This window comes from Apis cerana, linkage group LG2, assembly GCF_029169275.1.
Source record: "Apis cerana isolate GH-2021 linkage group LG2, AcerK_1.0, whole genome shotgun sequence".
NCBI lineage: Eukaryota > Metazoa > Arthropoda > Insecta > Hymenoptera > Apidae > Apis > Apis cerana.
In genome coordinates this window covers 10,309,371-10,315,501 of record NC_083853.1, presented here as the reverse complement: position 1 = coordinate 10,315,501, position 6,131 = coordinate 10,309,371, and the positions used below count along the sequence as shown (strand labels likewise).

The window sequence follows — 6,131 nt, the reverse complement described above, 5'->3', positions numbered from 1 at the left end:
CCCGTGGTCCTTGGAGGACTCCCCTAACGTAAAGGGTGGGATTGGCCGTGGTGTGCGTCACCATGGTAACGATAGGTCAGGATAGGGATAAGCAACGGTAATGCTCCCTTTTTTTTTTTTTAGCCAGAGGAACCATCTTGCGAGTGGCTGCCGGCGAACACACGTACGCACACCGATGACGCGAAGCTTTTCACCCCTATAGCCGAGCACAATTCACCCTTCGACCGAAAAAGGAGAGAAGGAAAAAAAGGGAAAAAACGTGACGCTTTCGCCTTCAAAACTGTTACACCGAAATTTCCACCGTTGCTATTTCTAATCGTTTATTGGCAACCGAGTTTTTTCTCTTCCCTCCTCCTCTTCGGTTCGTTCATTCTGTTTTTTTTTATGTGTAGGTATATCTTCTTCTTCGAGCAGAACAAAGTAACAATCGCGCGCGAATCGAGAGGCTAACCCGACACTCTGCTCGATGAAAGCAATTTATTTGATGAATGCATCCGGGAGAACAATGCGATCCAGGTGGTGTGATAGCATGCAGCAAAGCCTTTTTCTATATTTTTTTTTTCTCTCCCTCTTCCCTTGTTACCCTTCACCCCTCTTTTGTTCCGGCGTCGATCGACGATGCTACACGCTCGAAGGTCGAAGATCGTTCGATCCAAACGGCGACAAAAAGCTACGCGTTTAAAAGTCTAAATCGAATCGTTTCACGGGAAAGGGGAGAAAATTCCTGTTTCCAAGTTTGAATTTTGCGTGAATAAAATCGGATTTGTCGTGGAATGAAATAAGACCAATTTCGGACGAGTTTCAGAAGGGTGAGAATGATCTTGCGGTGAGAAAAAATTGATTTATTTTTTTTTTAATTATCTGCGATTTGTAAAAATAATATATATAACAATAGGATACTTGTATGTAATATATATTTTTTAATCTTATTTTTTCATTTATTCAATGATGAAGTATCTAATAATGTATACCATTCATCATTGCAAAAATTGGTTACAAATGTGATGTATAAATATTTTCTGTTATTTTCTGTTATTGCATTATATATAATATATATCAAATATATATCGTTTTTCTTATTGGGAGAAAACGAATAACATCATAGCCATCTATCGAACAAAAAGTCAACTAAATTAATAAATTATGTACATTTTTAAAATTTTTCAAAAAAAGAATTTTCAAAAAGAAATGTTACTTTATAAAAAATTCGAATAGAAAGTAAAATAAAATATTTTTCTAAATTATAAATACATTATAATTATAATATTATTTGTAATTATATTAATAGGATAATTAAAAAAAAATATATAAAAAAAAATTCTTTCCAAATATTTTTATTTTTATGTGTATATAAAATAATTATCAATAAAATATATATATATAATATTTAAATTTTATTATTAATAGAATTAAGATTTAACCGATTTAATATTCATAAGAAACAACTTTCATTTTATGAAATTTTCTAATAATAATTTAAACATATATATTATAGACAAGTATCTTACGAAGAAACATTACATAGATTTAATCTTATTTTTTCATTTATTTAACGATGAAGTACCTTGAATAATATACCATTCATCATTTCAAAAATTGATTACAGATGTGATATATAATATAAATATTGGATTTTCTGTTGTATTATATATAATTTATATCATATCGTAATTCTTATTGGGAGAAAACGAATAACATCATAGTCATCTATCGAACAAAAAGTCAATTAAATTAGTAAATTATATACATATTTAAAATTTTTCAAGAAAAGAGATGTTCAAAAGGAAAAGTTATTTTATAAAAAATTCGAAAAGAAAATATCAATAAAACATATATATAAATATTTAATCTTTATTTATATATTTATACAATATCATTCATAAGCAATGATATCATTTTAATTATTTAATCTTTCCATATTAATTATTAAAATCAAAGTCGATAATTTAATTTTTTCAAATTTCTTTCAAAAAATTAAAATAAGAATGCTTTATTTATATTCATTCAACTACCACGAAAGGATTGAAATAAAAATGCTTTCAATATTCAGTTTCATTCAATTACCAAGATATTGCGTTTCTAATTACCACAATAATAGTTTTTACCAGAATCGATCAATGATCAGAATTTCTCGAATGGAATTCTGAGTATATCGATAATTTCACGGAATCGCTTCGTCCATTCGCGAGATTTGAACAATGTTGTTCGTCGTAACGTCAGCTGTTTCGTTCACCGATGAAAAAAGAGGCCAACAAAAGCAGTAAAATGTCAGGTGAAATTAGCGAGCTCACGATACCGTCGTAAAAACGATTATTACCAATGAGTCATAGTCGAAACGCCATCACGTTCACCGCCATTTTTCTCCCGCACCATTTTCTTCCTTTTCAACGAATCGAGGAAGAATAAACTCGATGGCAATTACGCTACTTTCTTTCGTATCGAATCTCTCGACATATTTGACGGAACGCTAATGTTCGGAATCGATAAAATCCAAGGATCGTTCCTCCATTCTCTGTACACCTTAATAGCGAGAGCAAAAAACTCTTGGGTCAATTGTAAAAATTTCGAGCAGCGAAGTTTGTGAAATCGTTCGTGGGAATTTAAAAAAATTGACATAAAAACGAACATATAATGGTGAAAGGTATCGAACTACCGAAATTGGAAAATTATATTCCTGGATTTTGCTTGTAGATTTTATTCGAAGATTTATTTCAAATTGTGGTTAATCGAAATATAATGTATCTACATTTTAAACTGAAATGTAAAATATGAAAGTGAACGTAATATTGAATGAATTAATTATTATATATATATATATTTTATTTTAAGATAAAAGAAGTCTGTGATAAAAATACAAGTAAATCAATGATTCAGATTCCTTATACAATTTCTTGTCAAGAGAAGAATCGACACAGAAGACCATTGAACGAATTTGTTCGTTATCAAAAATAAAAAATTCTACAGGGATGAAATAAATAAATTACTGGATAACAATGAATGCTCGAAACAACTGATCTCTTTTCTATCGTAAAAAAAAAGAATATTTATCATAGATAAAACTTTATTAGATATCGATGAATTTTTATGAAATTATCATATTATGAAATATTCCATTTCACGAAATGAAATATTGCATTTCGATTATTCTCGCTTCAGAAGAGGGATCGTTTCAATACGAGATCGTGAAAGCGATCGATCGATCGATCGATCACTTTTGCGGCGACGACGAGATGAACTGGAACGAAGAAAAATCGCGGGAAGAAAACCGAGAGAAGAACAAAAAAAAAAAAAAAAAGAAGCGCATCGAATTATTCTTGCACGACCGATCGTTGGAAAAAAGTTCACTGCTCGCTCGCTGTCTGTCTCTGTCTCTGTGAAAGAAAAAATTGATTTTGTTTTTACGAGTAAACGATCAGATTGCTCTCGATATTTCGCCATATAAAACTCGATTCGAGCATTTTTATCAAATTCGAAAGCGAGAACATTGAACAGAGAAGTAAAATCGTTTCTTTTTCGGTGTACCAAGAGGAAAAGATACGCGTAATTTCGAAATATCGATATTTTTATAAGAATAATTTATAGCCATGATTCGTACTTATAATACAATTATGTTACAATTTTATATCTGATATTTTCATATCAAACCCATATAACTTTTTCAATTTGCAATTTCGATAACATTATTATGCAGTAGACATTATACAAAATGTATATTCATTATATTTCATATGATTCTTATCTAATTCAAAAAATATTGCAAAAGATGAATGAAAATTGAAAATTGATCTTAAAATTATTAAATGTATACTTTTATATAGAAAAATATTGTTGCAAAATATTCCAGAAAAATAATCTAAAAAATATTTTTTAAATAGTCGTAACGTGGAGAGATTAAAATAAAAATATATTCTATAGTATATTTTATAGGATATCACAATTACAAAAAAAATGTTAGTATAGCGTGTTAATAAACGATTCATGAAACATAAAAGTATGCGAAACGTAATAAAATGTGGAAAAATTACAAAAAGGATAAATTCTTGGCAATTCCTGTAATTATCGAGTTGTTACATCAACATTTTGTATAATATAATGCATTTGAAATGTAATATATATTACGAAACGGATGATTGATTGGTTAATTCTGCACAAACGATATTTTTTAAACACCTGTTAGAAATTGTGGCAAATCGAAATCGTCTCGAGGTCGAACAATTCGAAACGGTATTCGAAACGGCGCGGCCAGCCCATTCCTAATTAATTATGCTCACTCTCTCAATTAGTGCGCCGAAAGCAGTGTTCAATTATAATAACATGATAATACATGAGCCATGCATGGGTCGTTATACTCGTGACGTCACGTTCACGTGAAAAAAATTCTTTATCGCGTATGATAGATCTCTAGATGGAGAATGAGAGAAAAGGAGAGAGAGAGAATGAAAAAATAGTAGGAAAAAAAAAAAAAGATATTCATACAGGAAGGAAACATGTTAACATCAATTAAAAAGTATGCTGACAGTGCGCGTACAGCGAAAAAATAATTATGGCTTACATCGTGCGAAATTCAATTTATGCAATATACTTCCACATAATTTCCTATTTTCTTTTCATTTTTTATTTTTGGTTTTTATTCGTTCAATTGAAAAATATTCAATTTTTGTTACATCTGCTTTAGTTCGTTTAATAATTTTCAATAACACGAAAAACTTTTGAATACTCTTTTACTGGAATACTTTTTTAATAGAAATGTGTTTAAAATCTTAAGTTAAATTGAAATTAATTAAAGATAATAAATTGAATAAAATTTTTTTCACGTAAAAATATTGATAACCATTATTGTCAGTGAACAATTACGATATTTACTTTTCATAATATCAAACTTTGAATATATCGTTAAAAAAAGAAATGTGTAACAATAATAGATCGCATTCTAAATACTTTTAATATTACTTTATTAATCAATGCAAAATATTAATATACCAAATAAATTATTAATTTTAAAATACCTGATTCAAAATTCTCCGGCACGATTACGTCTCTTGTCATGATCAAAAAACATCGTGTGAGGTTAGAAGGCTGTATGATGATTCTCATAGATTCCCGATGACAGATCTTTGATGACAATAGACATCGTTACCTCCTGGTCACGAAATAAGATTACTCTTATTCGAACTGGATCGACTAATTCGGTTTTTTTTCGATCTTTTTTAACGAAAGCTCTTTCACGCCGACACAACACTTCCGTCGATCACGAGCGCCCGTTACGGAATGCTGGAACACTCACGCTCGATCTTTCTCCTGTGGTTCGTTACCCCCACTACAAAGTCTCTTATACTTTTTTAAATCCCACAATACTTCTCGATAATCTATCGTCAATTTGTTCGACGATCATTCGATGATGCAAGTCTCGTGTATTATTTGAAACCTAGATGGTAAAATGAGATACATGATTCGAATGCGATCAATTGAAATACTATCAGTAATATCAAACAAATTTTTGATAACAAGTGTATCGATTTATATTTTGATATATTCTTCTTTTTAAGTGTAGATACTGTCAAATGTAAAAACTAATTTAAGATTATAGAAATATACTATATATACTTTTAGAAATTATAAGCGAAGATGCTTTTATCTTGTAATTTTGGTTAACCTATTTTGAAATATCGTATTCTTATTCTATTCTTGATTTTAACAATAATTTTATAAAATTGATAAAAGCTTCATTATATTTTTTAAAAGAAAAATATATTTTTTACATTATTATTAACATTTTATATTTATATTTCAATATTTTAAAATGAGAAAATTTAATGTATCTTATATTTTGAGATAAAAAATTCTACAAATAAAAATTATAGCTTTCTATTTGTTCAATTATAAAAATGTTGTAAAAAATATCTTATCCAATTTTTATTTAAAGAACTATAACTATAATCTTAAAATATCAAATTTTATTTATTGATTAAAAATTAGTCTCAAAACTAATTTTAAGAAAGATAATTAGATTTTAAGAAAAATCAATTAGTTCTAAAACAGAATGGAAAATCTATATCAAAAGATAATTTACGGTTTACTCTTATACTTCTTCTTCTTCTTAAAATATCTAATAAATATTTGTAAATGTAGGT

The 6,131-nt window shown here is 28.6% G+C and overlaps 1 long non-coding RNA gene across 1 annotated transcript; it reads right to left on the bottom strand.

Annotated features, from left to right (window-relative positions):
• Positions 1-1,837: 1,837 nt before the first annotated feature.
• On the bottom strand, positions 1,838-5,265 carry LOC133665675 (uncharacterized). The gene is made up of 2 exons (XR_009828827.1): positions 5,007-5,265; positions 1,838-3,371 (listed from the first exon to the last, which is right to left on the bottom strand). It is a non-coding gene; the product is annotated as an uncharacterized LOC133665675 (long non-coding RNA).
• Between the last annotated feature and the right edge of the window lie 866 nt (positions 5,266-6,131).